Source organism: Rhipicephalus sanguineus, chromosome 1, assembly GCF_013339695.2.
Source record: "Rhipicephalus sanguineus isolate Rsan-2018 chromosome 1, BIME_Rsan_1.4, whole genome shotgun sequence".
NCBI lineage: Eukaryota > Metazoa > Arthropoda > Arachnida > Ixodida > Ixodidae > Rhipicephalus > Rhipicephalus sanguineus.
In genome coordinates, this window is record NC_051176.1 from 180,929,863 (window position 1) to 180,952,921 (window position 23,059).

Genomic DNA, 23,059 nt, shown 5'->3' on the forward strand with positions numbered 1-23,059 from the left:
TACACTCTTAGCAAACGACCGCTTAAAACAACGCATATAAGGCGGAAAGTAGGTCAAATTTTCGACGCTTATAAATGGGCTCTCTAAGCGGCCTACTTATACGGCTCTTTCATGCGGCCCTTCTTTATACGGCCTCTGGCTAAGCGGCTCTTTCTTATGCGGCCTAAATTATGCGGCTCTTCCCTATGCGCGGCCATCTCGTTGCCAGAAGGCCGTTAAAAGTGACCGCTTAAAGTAACGCATACCGTCGATGTGGTTAAGCGGTATGTCAGGTCAAATCTGTCCGGCTTATATACGGCTCAATATGCGGGTCGAAATATATGCGGTACTTTTCGCAAATTTTTAGAAAAAAAAAAAAGAAATTCTTCTACGTTGTATTGATCGTGCAGTGTTCCTCTTTTTTTTTCTTTTGTTCTCTTCAGCCTTCAACTCATGAATATGCATTTACACATCACAAGAACACTGCACAGAGAGTCACAAACCATGGATCAACACACACACACACTCCACCACGGGGATTTGAACCCAGGCCAACCGCGTGACAAGCAGACACTGTAACCACTACGCCACCGCACCACACGATCTGGGTGGACTTCCGCGGCTTTATATATGCACTTCACGTTATCTTGGACGATTTTACGATCGGCTACAACGCTATAATTTTGCATATATGAGAGGCATCGTTCGCGTATAATGCGCGTGTATACGTGTGCACGACCTTAAGCGAACCCTCGCGGGCAGTCACAGTCAGTTTGTGTGTGGAATTATGTTTCTCGTCCGACGGCTTGCGCATCCCGCACGGAGACAGAGGTGAACAATGAACGATGCGTTTCCGAGTGCATTTCCATTTGCCGGCATCATACAGCAGCCGAACGTGCCCTGATGTGCAACCAGCCGCCAAAGAAAAGTTTTCTGCGATGTTTGACGCAGTACAGGCGGTGGAAGTCAGCTGATCTCATCTCTACTTGGCGAAGTACAGTCTCCCACGTCCTTCGCGAGCATCGCGTTGATGTCGGTGCGTTTATAACGGACAGTATTTGTAGAGGTTCATCTCAGAGAATCGGATTAAAACACATAATCGCTTATTCGCGCAACTGATGCGTTTGGTGTAGTGCAGCGCGTACGAGGCGACGGACCAGCTTTCAGAACGTACGCGCTCATGTTCTCTCTCGAGTGTAGCATAGGCGATGAAGAAACGTTGTTGTTGAGTCGAAAGAACAACGAGCCTTCGCAGAAAAGAATGCAGTCTCCCGAGCTCGAGGCTGCGGCGCGGACGAGCGATGCCGTGGGATTGTCATGCTGGGGAGGACGTGCGGGTCTGAGGTTGTTCGTTCTCGTGGTTCGTTCGTTGTTGACAGTTGGAAGTGATGCTCCCCTTGGCTTCCACAAACGATGAAACGTATAGTGCATGACTGGCGCGGAAAGAGCACGCATGAAATCGCTTGCATCACCCGTTAGAACATATGTTTCCTGCCAAGCGTCGCATCAAAAATAGCAATGCTTGAAATCGAATGAAGTCACAATATGATCCAGCTTTCAAGGATAAAAAACCATGCTATTTCTTCAAAAGTCAGAAGTGGCCTGAGGGATTCAGAAGGATCATGTGAACAATTATACTGAATGATGCAAAGATTAACTTGAAACATTCTAATATTTAATAGGTGCTGTTAAATCTAAATAATAACCCCAAATTAAATATGCACTTGTTTTGCACCTTGAAGCTTCATGAAACGTTAAGCTCTATAACATGCCTCAGTTGACCACATATCAGCGCCGAACAGCGATCTGGTGGAGGCCCTGTGTTGGGAAACATAGCAGGTTGAAGGTTGTTTTCGTATTCCACACCATTGTCGACGAGTGAAAGGTGATTCTTTCCTTGGCTACGAGATGTTGATCGGAGCGACAAGGGCCAGTATTACTTCACTCCACGTCATCCAGTCGAGTATGCTTTGAGCTTAACAACGCTTAAAACGTTTAAACTAGCAGAATGCTAGAAGTGGCTGAACTCGGGCAGTAATCTTGACTTCTAGGAATAAATCTTCACACTGTCTTAAAAATGTGCAGTCAGTAGCATCCTGCTTGATTCGGATCATGGGACACGACATGCAAACGTAAAATACTAATAGTAGATATAGAGGAACAATTCTTTTACTCAGTAGTGTCATAATTGCAAATACAGCTGCAAATAAAAGCACGCTTTCACACTAATAGCACACCCATAATGTTGAGCTTTACGTGTCCCAGTCAACCTCCCTCATGTCAATACCCGGGGCGTAGCCAGAAATTTTTTCAGGGTGGGGGGGAGTCATCCATGCTTATTATGTTTGTGTATGCGTTTGCATGTCTGGTGGTATATACACAAGCAAAATGAAAATTTTCGGGGGGGGGGGGGGGGTTGAACGCCCTCCAATGACCCCCCCCCTGGCTACGCCCCTGTTCCATACCATGTAGCTTTACCGTGCACCTTTATTAAATATAGCTGTCATGCAACATCCTTAGCTTTGGCTGGTACAGCAGCTAATACAAACTGTGCTTGAGAATCCAAGATTTATTGCCAGTACCAACACTAGCTATACACAATAACATTCTGTAGTAGTTCAAGCGCAAGTGTTGCAGCTTTTTTTTCAGAATTAGCAGCTTATAGCGCATCATCATAAGGAATGCAGACATACACGTAGAAATGGCAGCGTTATTCTTTTTTACGAAGAAAGCTGCGTGAAAATAAACTGGCACAAGGAGACAAACGGACAAGCGTATCCTTGTGCCAGTTTATTTCGCGCAGTTCTTTGTAGTCATGGATACCAACTTGCCCAGCGATCAATTCTTCATATTATCCTTACGTGCACCCCCTTCCGTGGCAGTTACCACGGCACACCATCTGTCAGACATTGTGCCACATAAGGGTATTTGCATATAGTACAAGATTTGTCCTTCACTAAAGTTGAGACCTGAAATGTATGTTATTTTTCTGGTACCATTTCAAAACATGACCTTTCCCTTGCAGTGTTGAGACATATATTTGCAATAAGTTAGTCAGGCATCGAGTCCAAATCCATCACTGTGCCAGCCTGGCACTTAATTATGTATGCATGGGTCCCTTATTTCCATTCTCTGCTTCAAGCCCTTCCCTTCACCCATTACTGTAGAACTGTGGCATTTAGGTGTTCCATCTGGCACCGCTAATTGTTGTTACATTTTGTGCCATTTCTTCGAGTACCCATGCCAGTATTTAGTGCACTAAGTGAATGAAGGAACATGTTATGCTGCTGCGCAGCTGCATACTGAGCAGAACAATGAAATGTAGAGCCATGAGAGAAAATATAGAGAATATTGTCACGCTACAACGCAAACACAAGACAGTGAGAAGTTCTACAAGAGTAGGAGGACAGCTTGTTGACACAAAAAAAAATAGCAGGCACAAACATGTCTAGCAAGACTGAAAACTTGGGCTAGTTGGTTGTCCTTCATGATGAACCAGCAGCACACCACACACAGAGGAAAGGGTAAACACGAAACACAGCACTGTGTTATGTGCCTTCTTCCTATGTCCGTGTGTGGGTTGCAAACTGCCAGTTCATCATGGACAAACATGATGTCTTCGGCAAAATCCCAAGACCCACTAGACATTGATGTTCATTGATGTCCCCATTGTCTTTCTCACCTGCAGAGCACACGCATCACTACATATACAATAGGATGCATTGCAAGGGTTCTTCACCTATATGCTCTCTTGTTGGAGTAATAGGGCATTGTGTGAACAAAATAACGAAGGTAAAAATAAATCACCCTAAAATACATGCCATATTCTTTATTGCTCAATTTTCACCTCCACGTGTTCCACTTCAGCACCTGTGCACATAATGGGCCCCCTAAAGGATCTCGGCAGTAGTCTCTCTGAGTGGTTTTCAAAGCTGCTATTGGGATATATTAAGCGAATTGAATCTCATGAACTTATCCTTTCAAACAAATAAGGGGGCAGTTCCACTTGTTTATTTTTCTAGCAAGCTACCTGAGCAATTTGGCCTTGAACGTGTGCACCGTTCCTTGCAATTGTGTCCCCAAACAATATTAACTACAGACACATCATTCTACACTCTAAAAGAAAGGTAGTGCTACTTACTAACTTTGAGGTAGTAAATTGCTGTCACAACATTCACTACCTAAGTAGTAACCTGCAGGTAGTAAACGGCAAGGTAGTAAAGTTACTACCATGTCATTTACTACCTGCAGCTATTACATACCAAGGGAGTAACAGAAAGTTAGTAAATTTACTACCATGACAGTTACTAGATCCTGTTACTACTTATTGGAAGGTAGTAAGCTAAGCTAGTAACATTACTACCACGACGGTTATTACTTAGTTCTAAATGCAGGAAAATAGTATTTGTAAAGTTAGCAAATTTCCACCGTGCATGTTAGCTAGTTGCAGCAGACTATTGATGAAAATTGGCTACATCATTGATAACGTCAGTCAACTTCATGAACTAAAAAAATTGCATCGTACTAACACAGAGGAGCATGCATCGGCTAATCTCACAGAAAAGACAAATTAATGTATTTCAATAAGAGACTAATGTCTTTAGACATCAGAATCATTAGACTGTCTTTTGCCAGTCTAATGCGCTTTCTCATGCACACCTAATGAGGGTCTACAAGGAATTGGCTGCTGTTATGTGTGTAGAATTCTGATGTATGAGTTTCAGCGTATTGCAGCCTTATGCCGCAACAGCATGTTTGCTGCACACAGGTCCAATAAATCTTTTGTGGTTATCAATACGAAGTGTGTAGGGCTTTAGAGGATTGTAACAAAAATATCAGCAGAACATTTCCAGCAATGACTACATAAACAGCGTTCTTTACATGTATAGTATTTTGAAGCCATAGTAATCTGTAGGCCTATGATGCAGGCATTGGAAACAAGCTCTACATTGTCAATTTATTTAGTTTCAATGGGACAATAAATGGGGCTAGTTGATTCATTCCCATGAAAGTGCAGTTTTATAATCACAAACAAACCAATAAGATGATACGAGAAGTTTCCAGGAGTAAGTGCTTTTTTATTTAATTTCTCGACGCGGCACTGACGATAGGCTCTCCTGTGCTGCACTGTTGTGGTGGTACAGTTGCTGTATTTGAAACCTGCAAGAGAGAGTGTGAAAATGTAGTTTGGCATTGAAGCGAACAGCTTAGCGCAACACATCAACAGATGCTGCAATTTATGATTGATGACTTTCTGTTTCGAAATAGTGATATCATTTTTACCATTTTACTTGAATAATCCACGTGTATTCAATGCCCAACCCCATAGCCTTGGCTTAATGCTGCTTTGATCAAAAACATAAGAAAACAAACCGCTATACAGCACTTCTGAGGGCTGTGGTGTCATAGATAGGCCAGCTATCATATACAGGCCAATTAGCTCGGTCAGCTTCTTTGATGTAACGTTGCATAACAGCATCCTTTCGCTACTCAAATGGTACTCCATGCATGACTCCTGGATGACTCCAGGAATAGGCTATTCTGCCATGAGAAACGCCCTCATCCGATCATGCCCTCAGTGGACGGAAACAAGTTTTACGATTCAAGTGGAACGCTCGAGGAGCGCGGGGTTCCCTAGTGCTCTTTTGAGTTCCCTAGCTGAAAAGATGCTCGTCACTCTTAGAACGACCAGAAATAACAGGCCAAACAAGCACACTCGCTCTCCCTTGGCGAGTGTGCTTGTTTCCTACAGTGTTCCCTACATTCACGGTTTCTCTCATAGGTTGAAGAAGACTGCAGGCAGAGTAGGAATAAGAGTTTTGTGCTCCATCCCAAACCATGTGGCCTCCCTATGCAGGCTAGTTAACAGGGATGAAACAGTATCCTTTTGCTGTGACAAGAAGCACAGAAATCATTTCATTGAATGCGTGAAGAACGTCATTTATGACATTCCATTATCATGCAGAAAATCATATGTAGGACAAACCGGACGATGCATAAATTACAAAATGCGTGAACATGCCAAATCTTTAAAAGCAACAACAGGCAGGAACCTGGCATTGTACATCATGCGGCTGCTCCCCATTGCTTGACAATGTGCAAGTTCTCATGAATATCGGGAGTAATGTGCTCACAAAATTTGTGAGGCGCACATAATTCACAAAAGGGGAGCAGCTTGCGTTAGCGCGCTATCACTAGCACTATTTGACGAAGAAATTAGCTGCCATGAGCCTCAATTGTGATCACTAAGCTTGTTGTCACATGTTTTGTTTTCTTGTTTTGTTTTCTGTTTTATTGTTAGTGGTTGCAGTTTTCTAGCCTTGCTGTCACTTGCTTAAAAACCTTTTTTTTTCAGACCCTGGTTCTTCGTTTTTGTTGATTTATGAATGTCAGACTTTTAGCGGTTTTAATCAGTTTGGTATTGACCACCATGTCATTGTTCTTTTTTGCCATTTTTTGCTTGTGTTTATGTTTTAATGAAATCGGCTTCTGCCGCATCTTGTAAACCCTATCAAAAAAAAAAGCCGGGCGGCCGAGTCACTTGATAGCATTTGTGCCATTTTTCGATTTTTGCTCGCCTGCCTACAGATTCTCAGACTTTCCAATAAGGAAATCAGTTGATAGTCAGCTCTGTGCCCTGTATGTTCTTCGTCCCGTTGTCTGTGCTCTTTTGCCACAAAGAAGAATCCACATTCAAGTGCGTTGTTACTTGTTAAACATCTTGACAGGATAGCACAGCTACTCAAGAAAAGAGCACATAGCAGTGCTGAACTCACGACTAACTTTTCTAGAAATCACGCAGATACTTAAGATATCACCTGAACCCAAGTGTTTTCACAGAGATAACATCATTTACAATGGTCGATTCCACGAAAGATAAAAAAAAAGGTGTATACTTGATGTTTCCGATTTTCCTGATAATTTTGTATGTTGTGCACATATGACTGCACAGCACGAAATCGCAATTTGTTTTCACATAAAAATTTTTTTTCAACACAGGAAAATTCGACGAGTGTCGCCGGTTGACGACGACCATCTTACGAAGAGTGCGTTTTCGTAAATTCGCAACCATGCTGGCAGCTACTGAAGCTATACATTACAAATATCTTTCTATTTAGCATAAGTAGAAGTGAAGAAGAAATAGCTCTTATAATTTGATGGAATTCTGAGCAAATTATGCATTTTTAAAAAATTCACGACAAACGCTGCATTAGTGAAAATTAGTCAAATTTGGGGACGCTATGGTTACTTCTGTGAACATCTTAGTTTGTTCATATTTGCTGTATGAATAGGCCTTTATGTGAATAATGAACCTCTGCATTTGTATTTCTCTAATAATTTTCAAAGTAGTAAATTTTCATGCATTATTTGTATGGTCGCCCATTTGATGTCGTCACCGATCATCATGCACTATGCTGGCTGTCATCATTGAAGGATCCCTCGGGCCGTCTCGCCCGCTGGGCACTTTGCCTGCAAGACTACGACATCCGCGTGCTGTACCGCAACGGACGCCAGCATGCTGATGCCGACGCCCTCTCGCGCTCCCCCTTGCCTGACGCCAATGCCTCCTGCTCAGTATCTCACATTGCTGTTTCTTCCATCGACGTTCACACCATCACTACCGAGCAGCGCAAGGATAAATGGATCACCTCGCTGATAGACTTGCTCACTGATCCGTCGGCAACACCAACCACTCGCCTGTTGCGTCGTCAAGCCCACAATTTCGCCATTCGTGACAACCTACTGCACCGACGCCAGTGGCTACTTGTGATACCCCGAAGTCTGCGTGCTGAAATATGCGAGTCCTTCCACTCTGATCCGCAATGCGTGCACTCTGGGGTATCCAAAACTTACCACCGCATTCGACAACGATACTTCTGGCGAGGGATGTACCGTTACGTGCAGAAGTTCGTCCGCTCCTGCCTCGATTGCCAACACCGAAAACCTTCAACGCACGTGTCACCAGTCGGTCTACAACCATTACCTTGCCCTAACCATCCGTTTGGGCGCGTGGGCATCGATCTGTATGGACCACTTCCTCTGACCTCGGCTGGTAACCGTTGGGCCATCATCGCCGTTGACCATCTAACGCGATCTGCCGAAACCGCTGCCCTCACAGCGGCTACAGCGTGCGATGTTGCCTCCTTCCTGCTACACCGATTCATGCTGCGTCACGGTCCACCCTAGAAGCTTCTCAGCGATCGAGGCCGTGTCTTCTTGTCGGAAGTCGTCGAAGCCATTCTCAAAGAGTGCCATGCTGTTCACCGCAAAACTACTGCTTACAACCCGCAGACGAATGGCCTAACCGAACACTTTAACCACACGCTCGGCGACATGCTCTCAATGTATGTCGCCGCCGATCACACAAATTGGGATGCCATTCTGCCCTTCGTCACCTACGCCTATAATACCGCCCCTCAGAACACTACTGGTTTTTCACCCTTCTTCCTGTTGTACGGAAGGCACCCGTCGCACACCATTGACACGATACTACCCTACAAGCCGGATCCATCTGAGTGTGCGCCTATTTCTGACACAGCCAGGCTTGCTGAAGAGTGTCGCAAGCTTGCAAAGACCTTTACAACGCACGAACAAGAGCGGCAGAAGAGCCTTCACGGTGGCACCACCACTTCTGAGTCCACGTTAGTCGCCGGAGCGCTCGTATGGCTCTCGGTCCCTACCACTGCAACTGGCCTCTCTTCAAAACTACTGCCGAAATACGAAGGCCCCTACCGGGTCATCGAGCGCACATCACCGGTCAACTACCTGATCGAACCCATCGAACCAGCTTTGGACATGCGCCGTCGAGGGCGCGACATAGTCAACGTGGAGCGCCTCAAGGCCTACTAACCCACTAATAGTGACAAGCTGTTAGGTCGCCGAACGGCCTCCCTTTTAACCATTACGTTTATTGCAGAGAGTAGTGAAGACAGGACAAGAAGGGACACAGATAGGCGCTATCTTTTGTTTTTTGGACTCAGATCACACATATTCATAATTTAAAAAGAAAAACTTCAACATGCGCAGGCACAGCTGCGTCCAGGAAAAATAGTTATTTCTTTGACAAGTAGTGTAATGACACACTAACGCAATCTCGGCCAAGATTATGAATACTTGCCGACTCAATAATCAATGTAGTATAGTTTCTTTACTGTTTGGCAAACAGGCAATCGCTGCGTTTCTTTACATTGTTGCAATGTTCCCTGAATCTTTCCTTGAGATGTTGCCCCATTTGCCCTCTATAATGCTTACCCCATGATAGGAGTATCTGATAAACGGTACCTTATATGCAGGGCACGTAACGTGTCCTGTGATTCTTATTGCAGCCAAGCCTCTCCTCTGAGTATCTGGGTTGCTGCTTTTCCATAGTTTAACATGCTTATTTGAGGCCATGAACATTATGCTGATGATTCCGAGCACCAACCGTTTTTATATTGTTGAATATTCCGTGCAGATATGGCATCGTGGCAAACATTTTTCGGCCATCAAGATTTGGCTTTTTTTTTTTTTTTGGCTTGGCAACTGGAAGGTGGTTTTCTGGGTAGGGCATATGCAAACGATACAGCAAGGTGAACAGGATATCCTGCTTGTGTCAGGGGAGTTCTTTGGAAATTAAGGCTTGTCCACAAGTAATAGGAACAGAAATTTTACTGCGTTAGCGAGCCACAGTGGCATAGGCAGAAATTCATTTCGGGGAAGAGGGCGAGTGGGGGCATGGGCCCGGTCTGCTACCCCCTCGCTACGCCACTGTCCAAGCAGTGTCAGACAATGCACCTTTCTACCATTATTGAGTGGGAGAAACTAAGAGGCAGCAATGGCTTGTTTCCCATCAGTTCGTATAACTAGCTCATGCACTTTTTATGCAAATGAAATTGTACATTCAGGAACCTGATATGGTACAATCCTTGCCCGGATGCTCGTGGGTAAGCACCAGTGGGTGTTAGTAATCATGTGCCAGTGTTAATATGTTAGTGGCTTCAGATTCGAAAGAACCTTTGTGGTATTTAATAAAGAAAGACGCAGTCATCCTCATATCTAAAACATTTAAAAACTTATGTGCTTGCATATTGTACTAAATAATCATGTTCCTATTTCTTGTGGACGAGGCTTGATTTCAAGAACTCGCTGGATGCAAGCAGGATATCCTGCTCCCCTTGCTGTATTGGCTGCAGAAGCCCTACTAAACAAACACCTTCCAGCTGCCAGGCCAAAGAAATGGCTAATCGTGATGGCCAAAATATGTTTGCCACTATGTCATACCTGCACGGGATATCCGACAATATAAGAACGGTTGGTGCTCGGGCAATCATCAGCATAGTGTTCACGGCCTCAAATAAGCGTGCTAAACTATGAAAAGGTTGCAACCCAGACACTCACTTGGCTGCAATAGGAATCACAGGACACATTATGTGCTCTGTAAGGAAGGCATCGTTTATCAGATGATGGGATAAGCATTATGTGGGGCAAATGGGGCAGTGTATCAAAGAAAGGCTCAGGGAAGACTGAAACATAAAGAAAGGCAGTGATGACTGGTTAGCTGAACACTGGAGCATGTGTGGTTGCTTCCCACTTTTTGATGAGAGTTTCATCGTGCGTATGCACAGCAACGAAACTACTACATTAAAATTGAGTCAGCAACTATTAATAATCTTGGCTGAGATTGCATTAGTGTGCCTTCACTATCTTTAACAAAGAAATAATTATTTTTCTTCGATGGAGCTGTGCCTGCGCACGCCCAATTTTTTTTTTCATGGCAGCTGCACCACAGTTTCATGGCAGCACAAACAACACAGATGTTCGATGGAAGATGGAGGAGGCTTGAAGAGACGAAAAAAATCTTCATAACGGTATGTCACTGCAGCCAACTCTTGTACGAGTAGACTTGCCTTCATCAAGATGGCAACATCAAGAATTAACAGTTGCTCCCTTTATGAAGACAACTCCAAGTTTCAAAACGTTGGCTCTAGCGACATCCCATGTTCAAAGATTACAAGCTCAACAATACAAACTATTCGACGTTCCATGTTCAAGGAATGCAAACTAAATAATATGCATTGCACTGAAGTGCAGAAGGTACGTTTCTCACTCCTAAGCTAAAGGCCAGTATATGCTGTATATCAATAGACCTTATGCAAAATTGCTGCCATCTGTTGGAGGTTTGACGAAGCTAACGATTCGGCGCCATGTTGGAGGCTTGTGCCCGAATTCTATTGCTGTCGCCGCTATCACTTCTTGCTTGTATCCGCTTTGGTAGTCGGCAATCAGGGCATAAAAATGTCAGGCGGGCCTGTACACGTTACCGGCATTTCCTAGTTTTTACGTTGACGGTTATTACGTGTAAAGAACCGCCTCACAGCGAGAAGAAGGTACAAGTTTGACACTGCGAGTCACGTGCAGGCCTGTCGTCGTCGATAATGAAGCTCTGCGCTAGGTTACAAATTGGCCTGTCTGTTTTCAGTGTAGCGAATAAAGCGTTGTTAGCTATCTGAATATCATGCTTGTATAATGTAGGATGGTTGGGAAGAGGCTTTATTTAGCGCGGCTAGGCGCAGCGATGACGGTAAGAAAGTGCAGTTGACCCAATTGAAAGCATATTTCATGAGGGACAGCCTATGTCGAGCCGACGTAGTGTCCATCTAATTTTAAATAAAACGTTGTCCTCTTTTTATCTTTGAAATAATATTATTTCGCTGTTGTAGTCATCCGACCTATGTTATGTACAGAATTACCGTGCGATTAAAATGCAGAAAATTGCGCATCTCATGCACGTGGAAAGTGAACATGAAAAGTGTAGTGTCTCCTAGAAGTAGATGCCGATCAGCTGGTATTTTATTGAATATCCTTCCGATATGTGATCCTATATAACAGGAAACGCCAAGAATATTCGTGTTCACATTGTCGCTTTAGGGGCCTACTGGTGCTTTACAATTTAAACCCGTTGCGGCAAGGCAGTTTTGCTTCGCCGACTGAAACCGCCTCAGCGCGTAACCAGCGGTAGCGCACCCACGGTAGAATGTAGCACATTTCCCGGAACAGCATTTTATTTAGTTTCATAAGAAAAGTACCACGCACTTGAAGCACCTGTTAACATTTCATAGCAAACTGGAGTGTACAGAGGATTTTTCCGAAGGGGGGATCAGCTTTTGGGAGAACCTGATTTGCTCTTCCTGGGGTATAAGTTAAACAAAAAAAAGTAAGGGGTGGGGGCGGTCAGGACATCCGGGCAACCCGTCTGAACCTGGCAGTGATACCACATGAAATGCTTGAAAAATACGCATAGTGAAGAAATACGCACGCAAAGCATCCCACCAGACGCTACCTTGTTAAACTCCACCATCGAAAACAAACTACAAACAACACGCTCCAGCACAATCGGTCCGTCCGCTGCAAATCAATGACGCGCACGAGCTATCTGTCTAACATGTAATTGTTATCGCAATTTAATAAACAAGCTAATATCAACAGCAGCGCAGGCATGCGCGAGTAGCCGCGATGCAGCTTTGAAGCTCGTACACGAAGCGGGTTTGTGCCTGCAGCAAGCACACGGTGCGAAAACTTTCTTGTTCTGGCATGACATGAAAGAGTGTTCTCTGATGAGTGCCGATGCTGTCACATACCACATATATTAACGGCGAACGGAAACACGGCGTTAGTCGTAAGCAGTAACCGAAGCAACGGAACGATCTGCTGATTCTCGTCGGCCACGAGGAAATGTACTAACATGGAGGCTTGGTTCCTGCAAACCTTCTTTCAGCATCCCAATTTCCTCAATCTCAGCAACACAGCACTCGAAAATATGTTGGCATTTTCGTTCTTATCAGCCGCCACACGTTGATATGTACGCTCCTTGTCTACATGCGGAGCGCGCTTAGCCTTCAACATGGCGGAAATGCACACAGCGGCCGCTAGATGGCAGCAGATTTTGCATAAGGTCTATAGGTGCTATGTGTCCAAACTGTCGCAATCTAGTGATGAAAAGAAATGCCTACCACTCATTATGGCTTGCCCGGGCTTGCAGGAAGTATGCTCCTATCTTGTACTGCAATCTGTCCTCTGTGTCGGTGCCATGAACAGCTCTCATCGCTGATACATGCATAATAGATACCACAAGGAAATGTTGATTTTCACTCAAGACAAACCCAACCACACACAGATAGTGAGTACCAAACATGTCCTCAGGCAAGTCTATATTCATATATTAAAGAGATCGATCCTTGAATGAAGGGATCAGGGTGCAATAAGAACAGGTATTAGTGGACCAGCCACTTGCAGACTATTGAAAGAGTGCCATTGCGTGTTCAACATTCACACATGTACACAGTAAGCAATCAGTCATGGGCACGTTACCAGTAAAATGTAACAGTGTTACAGTTACCTAAGCCAAAAAAGTGGGATAGGTTTCAAACAGGAGAAAGTGCCTCAGACAGGCTGGCCGACGTTTCCATAGGGGGACCTATCTTTATCGAAGGCACCTTGTCATCCTTGGCGTGTTAGTTTTAAAGGGTTAGTGTTGACGTCATGTCTAGCGGTGGTGCTTGTCGCTGTTGGTAATTGCTGCCTGGAAAGAGAAAACTAGAGAGAGGAGTGTAGCCCTTGCCACATCATTTCAAGAAAGTTTGCAACGGCGCTCAGGCCTCTCATCTCAGAAGTAAGGGGAGCTGCAAAGAAGGAAAAAAAAAAGCAAGAAAAAGGAGAGAAAAAAAGAAAAAAAAATGGAAAGGGGGGGGGGGGGTCTACTGAGCGAGAGCCGTCAAAGGCAAAAAAAAAAGAGTGGAGTATGAAAGCCACTTGGAAAGGCTGCAGAAGGGCGGCACGTCTAGCCCTCACAAAGGGCTGCAGAAGATGGTGGGTAAGGCAACTACAGGCGGGGAAAGCGGGCGGCGTACTTTTAAAAGCCCACATGTGGAATTTAAGTGATATTGAGAGGGGTGTCTGAAAAACACGTGCTTGATGGGTGAAGTCATTGGCTCTGTTAAAGTAACTGTTACAGTTACAGTTACAGAGTTTCCAAAAGTAACCTGTTACAGTTACACTTACTGTGACAAGTAACGTCGTTACTTTGTTGCAGTTACTGTGACGAAGTAACGTCGCTACTTTTCCGTTACTGTATAAAATAAATAATAGATTACAAACCAAACGATAGAATTCATTTATTAAATATGTATGAAGGCATGCGGGCAGTCAAAATTGCACGTGGTAAAACCCTAGACGAAGTAAACCTAATAGGGGGCCAAACACAAGCATTTGTTGTGTACACCTCATTTTGTTGCATCAATTTTGTTGTTCATGCACCGTTGGTGAAAAAGGGAATTTATTTGCAAATAATAATAACAAATGTCCTCTGATACTCAAAATGGAAAATGTGGTTGATGCACTAGAACGACAGCAGTATCATAGGATGTTTATTAACGACACCCAGAAGCGCATGCAAATAGCAACGGAGAGTGTGTGACGAATGAAGACGACGTCCATTGTGTCTGTTCCATATATATGTTCAAGGTGTATCAGACCCTGTTCGGTTAGCTTTGCGTCCGCTGGGCATACAAACCGTTTCTAAGTCCCGTTATACTCTGGGGCATGTGTTCGCGAAACCCAAAGATTGCACACCTGCAGACGATCAGAGTAGGGTGATATACAAGCCCGATGCGGGCATTGCGACGCGACTTGCATCGGCGAAACTGGGAAGGAAAGAATCAACGAGGCTTAAAGAAGGCAAACGGGATGTTGTTAAAGCAACTCATGCAACGCATTCTAAGATGGAGCTTGTTTAACACTTCCGGAGAACAGGGCATAGCTTTGACGTAAACACTGTGACGACGCTGGCTCGTGAACGAAGGTGAGGGGAAGGAACTCCTGGAATCGCGGTTCATTCGCCGCGACGCGTCGGCTTGCAATATAGTTACTGTATATGGCACCTTTAGGAGCCATGTCGTAGCATATATAGTAACTATAGTCGGATACAACTTAAGAAGTCAGGAGAGACTAAAGAAAAGAAATAGTCCCGCTCATGCACGCGCCGATGTTCTCCAAAGGCGAAGCCACCGCCATCCCGCTCATGATGTCCGTCCCGAGTGCGCGCCCATTGGTGCAGGCTTGTGTTCATCTGCCTTTGAGGAGAAAATGCCGCTGACTTCTAAAGTTGTATCCGACTATAACATGCAACAACCACATTCCCCTACTGGTTTACACGGACGTATGGGACACTGGTCGATCTCCGCAAATTTTTTTCTTTCTTTCCTTTTCTTTTTCTTGTTGCCAGTGTATACTGAGGATGTCACATGCATAGGAGGCAAAACGTCCATGTGATTTTGTTAATAATTGTTGTATTAAGTTGGAGTAAACCTTTTACAATTAGTTTCAAAGAGGTTTTGAAAAATTACTTAGTTCACAGTATTTGTGCCTCTCAACCGTTTCGCGCTCTGCTGCTTTCTAGCCGTCAGTCAAACACGATTATTGCGCAGCCTCGGACGAAGGAGAATATAAACTTGGCGTCGTGATGTTCCACCGGTACACCAAGAACCGAGCTAGAAGCTCAAGTGACAAAAAGGATATATATACGCCGGAAAAAAAAAAACTACTTGAATTTAGCAAGTTGTTCAGTTCCAACATGATTGACTTACGACATGTAGTTTACAAGTAAACTTAAGTTGTGTTAAAGACTGACTGCTGACCTCGGTCTTCTGCAGGGTAGATAATTCTCTAAGCGACCTCCACCCCTAAATTGGTAGGGGAGCCGTGCTGTGGAAAGATGAAAGGTGGAGAGGATATGGGAAAGTAACTGTAACGGTATTTCCCATTACAGTTACTCTGTAAAAAAGTAACAGTGTTACCGTTACAAGTTCCTATAAATTAAAAGTAACTAGTTACAGTTACAAGTTACCGAAAAAAGTAACTAGTTACCGGTAACGCGTTACTAGTAACTAGTTATTGCCCAAGACTGTAAGGAATACCCGAAATATGCACATAGCCCTATGGGCGATCCACATGAAAATAACGATATGCACACTTTTATCGAAATATAAAAAAAATGAAAGAGTGTGCGTGGTCCATGTGCACTTGGTGTGAGGTGGGAATGAGCCATGCATATTGTATTGCATCATGAATGTAAGCCATTCAGGGAACAAACTTTTGGTTCTCTAAAGCGAATTCCCGTGTAGTTTGTCTTGTAGAGTTGAGCTGTCAATTTGATTTCATTTTAAGTTATGTAAGGCCTTCACAAAACCGATAATATTTTCCAACTTTCTGTGAACTTCTGGAAACATATATGAGAATTGAGATCTTTTTCTTTTAATTTATGACCTTACAAAGCTCAATAAACCCTAAATCACTGCATACTAAACCTTGGTTATGCATTTAAGTAAGAGAGCAATATTGGTACTATGCTAAGTAAAAAAAAAGCGTGAAAATACAATAACTTAAAGCACCACACAATAAAGCAACATTCTCGCAACATGAGCACAATCTAAGTTATTTGTGATAGAGAACCTCGTGTGCTTAAAGATGCTAAGAAAAAATATATAATGGCAGAACACGAGCTCACGCATATTTTCTCAAACACACAATATTGAAACAAAGAGTAGCATGTGTTAGCTTAATTAACCTAATTGAATTGACATATTCGTCTACTAACACTATTTGATATAAACATGTGCTTCTTCACATTAAGTACGCATTTGTTGGAGTGTGCACTTAGTACCAGTACGTAACGTAATTCACTCAAATACATTACTTCGAGTGAGCTCCTTTAAAACATTTATGAGGCAGCTAGGTTAAAATCCTAACCACAAAACAACTGCATGGATTTCTGGCGAAAAGCTCGGGGACGCAACCACGAAAACATATCCATCATCGTGTGCGCGTGTCAGGGCTGTGTGTTTTGCTATCACGTCAGGGGCGTAGCCAGAAATTTTTTTCGGGGGGGGGGGGGTTCAACCATACTTTATGTATGTTCGTGCGTGCGTTTGTATGTGTGCGTGCCTATATACGCAAGCAAAACTGAAAAATTTCGGGGGGGGGGGGTTGAACCCCCCCAACACCCCCCTTGGCTACGCCCCTGTATCACGTCCCCAGTCTTGTGATAATTTTGCGTGTTATTGCCGAGTTTGGTGAACTCTCGCATCACCACAGTGAAAACATTATGGGACGACCCCATGTGTTTAAAAGCACACACTTTCTAACGGCGACAAGGGATTCTAGAAACACTCTCAAGCGATGATCTCGTACAGTAAACAGTCAAGGAATAACAGCACAACGACACGAGGCCTGCATGATCGAAGCATAAGATTGCGTAGCGCAATGCGCATCCTTCAAACATGTCATTTATGGTGGTGTATATAAGAGCACCCAAAGCACAAAACATACCTGCCTATCGGGTATCTGTTGATCATCCTCGCTGTGCCAACACGACGGTTCCTGCAAACAGTTTTCATGCAATGAAGTAACAAAGTTACGTAGTTCAGCGACCTTCTTCAACTTACCCAAGTTTGGCACAGTCGCTCGTCAAAAGGCTCAAGCTTCCGCTCCTGTGGAACCGCGGTCGCCGCTTGTCAAAACACTCGGACGCGGATTGTCTTCGGAAGTACACTCGATCACTCGATCAACGTGAGTAATCGATGAACGAAGCAAGAAAGCACTTTTGAGCGCGGACACAAAGCTGTGCGTCCCGTGAGGCTGTGTTGAGTGGCAACGAACAACGACCATCATCCGCCACTGGATCAAGGCAGGAGAACGCCCCAACACGCGGAAAATGCCCAGTCGACGAATGTCGCGTACGATAAGCACGCAATAAACGCACACAATACACGATAAACATGTAAGCGCGGCACACATGTGTTCACGGGAAGCTGGTGGTGCTCCGGCAGTACGAGACCTGTTGCAACTGTTAGCTTACAGTCTAAACCAAAAAGAATGTAGGTGGCAGCAGTGTCGTGATATGCTACAGGCCATAATTTTTATTAAAAATAAAACGTATTTGTGGCTTTTCACACAGGCGAAGGTCAGGGAGGCGGGGCTCTGTATATAAGCGTTGCGTCCGCCTTTCGCGTCGGGCCCCATATAAGCGTTGCGTCCGCTCGAGCCATTTCCGCCTCGGGCTCCATATAAGCGTTGCGACCGCTCGCGGCCGCATATAGCGGGCCCAATCCGTCACCGCAGAATTTGTCACGCTTAATGGCGATTGAAGGGCCGCTTATATGCAGTACGTTGTGGTGGAATAAAAATGGGCCGTTTATGTGCCGGACGTTATACGGTACTTGAATAAGAGTGTATTATTATTATTATTATTATTATTATTATTATTATTATTATTATTATTATTATTATTATTATTATTATTATTAAAGATGCCAAATCAAATGTTATTTTGGTCGCACGAAACTTACACTCACCTCCATGTGTTCCCTATATAATTTCTCTAATTTCCTTTGTTAGCCTATGAATAATAAATTAACTTTTCAGTATTCTTGTTGGATAACTCGAATCGTATGTTAAAAGCGCCTGGTTCACCCAATTTTCTGTGGTTCTGCGCTTCGCATCCGCCTAAGACGCGATCATCACGTCAATGCGAGTGGTACATTTCAGTGCTATTCGCACAGCAGGTAGAGCTACGGCAGCGCTGTGGAACCACTGTGCGTTAAAATCCCCGGGATCCATACATTGCCGACCAATGCACTGAAACTCGTAGGTCGCGTTTGAGTAGGTAATGTGAGGGAACAAGGGAAGGCAATGGCTTGACCAAGAGAGAGAGAATGAGGATAACAGCAAGGCAGGCAGGTTAACCAGGGCTGGGCCCAGCAGGCTACCCTGCACTGGGTAAGGGGGAAGGAAAGTCAGAGAAGAGGAGGTAAAAATCACTATAACAACAGCTCCGCGCTTCACATCGCAGACGGTGAATCAGTCCCGCGGCCGAAATTAGAGCAGCGTTTTCGTTGCTTCATGCAATTTGTATGCGCGGTCCCATGTACCCAAAATCTTGTCGACGGTGAAGCCATGGTGCTCCTGTAAGTGTTCTCAAGTAATAGACTTCTGAAAGCTTGCCAGGACTAGAGTGATGGCATCCAGCAGTTGCAACGCGTTTCGAGCTACGGGTGTCTTTGCTCAGGAGCACACGAAGAACAGTCAGTAGAGTTCTGACCATGGCGACGACTATTTTCACCCGTCAATATATAAGGCAAAGACGAAGCGTCCCGTACTTTCAAAGTCAGATGTCGCTCATTAGGTGAATGTAGTTTAAAAAGTTCAGGCCAAGCGTCAGCTCCATTGCTGGTAGAAGCGTCTTTGTCCTTAGACCCGACTGCGTTTGGCGTTGGTGGCAGAGGCCAAGCGTCAGCTTCAATCAATCAATCAATCAATCAATCAATCAATCAATCAATCAATCAATCAATCAATCAATCAATCAATCAATCAATCAATCAATCAATCAATCAATCAATCAATGAATCAATCAATCAATCAATCAATTAATTAACCAATCAATCAGTCGAAACTGATTCTTTCACAATAAACTGTGCACGATTAGGATATACAGAAGGAGGCCCTGTAGTGTAAACTAAATTGGGAGCACCTGTACACTTTAAACATAAATGTTTGACTGGCAACGTCAGTAGTAAAGGTAGTACGATTGCAAGATTATAAATAATGAGATACAGATCTAACCAAATGACAATATTAACATCAACAATGTATCGGCGCTAATTTAAACAAGGTACAAATAACATCACCGAAGAACATGAAAAAAAAACAGCTTGAAGAGAGAATGACAGGTTGAGGAAAAAGAAAACAGTTATACAGAAGAATGAATGTCACATAACAACACATTCTTTTTTTTTAAATAAAGCGAAATCTATTTTTTTTAATTGTTTGTTATCCTGATCAGAAGCTATTACACGGTCACACTGAATCCTGATCAGGCCTCGTCGGGATCAAGACGATCGCGGTCCGCGCATCGCGATCTGGCTCCGCGATCGCGATTAGACTGACGTCTGCGCCAAACTCGATCCGGATTAGGCTGTACCATGTAGCAGCGACCATATTGTTGATCGCGATCAAGAAGTCCGATCCGGATCGGCCCTCATCGCGATCAAAAGTGCCTGTGTGGAAATTGATTCATTAGGGGAACTACAGAACGAAAAAATAATTGGCATACGCTTATAAAATACACAATAAGTATATTTGCACATGTCTTTGCACAAACTCAGGCATTGCGATTTTAATACTTCAGAATAAACGTTTAATTGTCTATCCTTTCAAGGTATTAAAATGCTTACGATAAAGTCGACAGGATCTACCCAGAAAGATGGCTTACATGGCGATTTACTAAGGCTACTGAGCGAAGTTTATATGTAGAGAGCCGAGAGGCAAATTGTATGAGAAGGCTGGAAAACAAGGAAAAAAATTCGGCGGATCCCACGCCTTATGCGAATCGCTTTTATGCGAAGCAGCCAGCGAGTAGTTCTATGCTGCATTTTTTGGCTTTGAGCCAAGCGTTATGATGTGGATCGACGAGTTTTTGTAGGTGTAGTAGTCGTGTGCACATCGTGGGCTTGCTTAGCAGGCACGTAGACAACACTATCGTTTAAAGGGTAACTTATGGTCTGCCGTAACGTCAGCCCTCACGATAGAGCACATACGTAAGTATTATCGAAACGAAGTGCACTTTACGGTGCGATGATATGAATATCATACGTAACATACGTTAGCGTATTCATCCTGGGTCGAGCGACGCTTGAATATAGCTTGCTGAATCATAGCGGCACAAATGTAATGTTTATTAGACTGCTATAAAGCGGAGCCAATACTAGAACGACAGGCGTTAACCAGACATGATGCCTGTTTTGTAGGAGTACATACGTAGCGTTTATTAATTTGTTATAAAATTAGATAGCCAGCACCACAACCACAATTGACGTTGCACCGACATCACGCCTTCATAGGGAGTTTTTCCAAAGCAGTTTCTAGAACGGGCGTGGCTCTGCAGTGGTAGAATACCTGACTACCACGCAGAATGCTTGGGTTCGATTCCTGTTGGGATCCCAAATTTTATTCTTTGTATTCGTCGGCTCAACGCTGCCGATGTCAGTTTTTCTTAACGCTCTCGCATTAATATTACCAATGTCTGTTGTCGCCGTTCCTGGGCAGATATAAACTGTCAATCACCTGTGGCGCATACCCGTACACCGTGGCCCGCGGTAAGCAGGTGTCCGAAGGAAAGGGTTTGGCGACGTACGCGACAGGATTTTCACGTTATTGATGTCATGACCGAACAATCATGTTTATGAAATCCTCTTACCCTCCCATGTCATTTGTGGTCTACATCAAGTTAAGGAGGCGATAACGAGAGCACCCAGACGTAGGCGGCTAGATAGATAGATAGATAGATAGATAGATAGATAGATAGATAGATAGATAGATAGATAGATAGATAGATAGATAGATAGATAGATAGATAGATAGATAGATAGATAGATAGATAGATAGATAGAAACGCTGAAAGCACCTAGGGTTCCTCAAGAAATGCTTCGCATTTAAAAGAACTAATGGAAGTTCACAGATGAGTGAAGCAAGGAAACTATCTATCTGCATTGTTCTTCACGCATTAAAGGTGTATGAAAATTATTAGAAAATAGTTGATCGGGGTACCTTAGTTCACCTTAGGTCCGTAATGTGCAAAGGGCGTGAAAGCTGATCCCTGGGTTGACGTTGAGGACGACTTCGCTATACTGGTGGGAATTCAAGGATTTTAGAGAGACTTGCCAACGCGTATGACAGTCACGCAATATATTTAGACCTCAGTTTTCGCACAGTGACAATAGAGTTTATAAGTCTTTATAAACCAATATATATATATATATATATATATATATATATATATATATATATATACCTGAGTGCATAAATAAATGAAATGCAGCTCTGGTAAAGCTTTCACCAAGATTACATCATTGGCGTATAGTGCGGATAATCTGCGGATGAAATGTAAACATAATGCAGTTGTAATTAGACAGAAAAAGTACGCTAGTGCTATAATAAATACGAATAATCGCGCCAGCGCACGCGTTATCAAACACAGTTCTGTGATTAAAATTAGAGATCTTGCCATGGTAGGAAGTCGTCCGAAGGTCAGTGCGGCGATTGGAAATGACGGCCCATCGTAACATAAGAAAGGAGGCAGTTCAGGGTGGTATGGGTTCGTTCTCTTTTGGTGTGAGAAAATCGCCGAGGGACATTGGTCAGGAGAAAAAGAACCTCTGGAAGAAGGATAAAAAGACGGGGGGGGGGGGGTAGGGGTGAGGGAGCGAAGTATATAAACAATTGTCGCTCAAACACACGGACACGTGTTAGAATAAGGGATTCACGAAGTTGGCAGCTCAGTGCAGGGTATTTGCAGTTGCAACTAGGTAACCAGGAGTAATCAGAAAGAGAGAAGAACCGAGATGGTAAGTGGTATGCGAAGGATGAAAAAAAAAATCACATGCACATGTACAAATCCTGGAAAGCAATCAGAAAGGAAAATCTGTTGATAACGCAAAGAATGGTGTTTTTCTATTTAATGCCGAGCTGGCTGCCTGAGGACGAAAACATGCGAGAGGAAATGTTCGTGCGCGTGCGTGTTTGCGTGTGCGTTCAGGAACAATAATCTGGAGGTGCTCGACACATGAACATAGAATACCAGGATAGTCACCCTACAATACCCAAATATATTTGTGGAACCAACGAGTAATATAACTTGCAGCGACAGTCCATGACATGACGGTCGTTATCAGTAAGGAGCACTGATGGCTTATGCACTAGCAGAAGCCTTACGGACTTCTAAGGGAACACCGGTATGCATCTGTCACGAATCAGCCTGTTTCGCTTATTTTAGCCGGTCAATATGATTTTAGCAGTCGGTCCAGTTTGTGTTAATAATAAATAATAATAGCTGAGGTTTTACGTCGCATAGCCAGGATATGATTATGAGGGACGCCGTGGTGGAGGGCTCCGGAAATTTCGACCACCTGGGGTTTTTTATAACGTGCATCTAAATCGCACGGGCCTCTAGTATTCCGCCTTCTTCGAAACGTGGCCGCCGCGGCCGGCATTC

The 23,059-nt window shown here is 43.9% G+C and overlaps 1 long non-coding RNA gene across 2 annotated transcripts in view; it reads right to left on the reverse strand.

The window, feature by feature from the left end:
* Window positions 1-17,844, reverse strand: part of LOC125759391 (uncharacterized) — a 37,006-nt gene extending 19,162 nt beyond the window's left edge. The window contains exons 1-3 of one of the 2 annotated variants that reach the window (XR_007417006.1): window positions 17,341-17,844; window positions 12,969-13,062; window positions 5,050-5,139 (exon numbers count right to left, since the gene is read on the reverse strand). This is a non-coding gene — a long non-coding RNA (uncharacterized LOC125759391). Of the gene's footprint in view, window positions 1-5,049; window positions 5,140-12,968; window positions 13,063-17,340 lie in introns of those variants that run through there. The other variant, XR_007417007.1, reaches the window with a different exon arrangement.
* Between the last annotated feature and the right edge of the window lie 5,215 nt (window positions 17,845-23,059).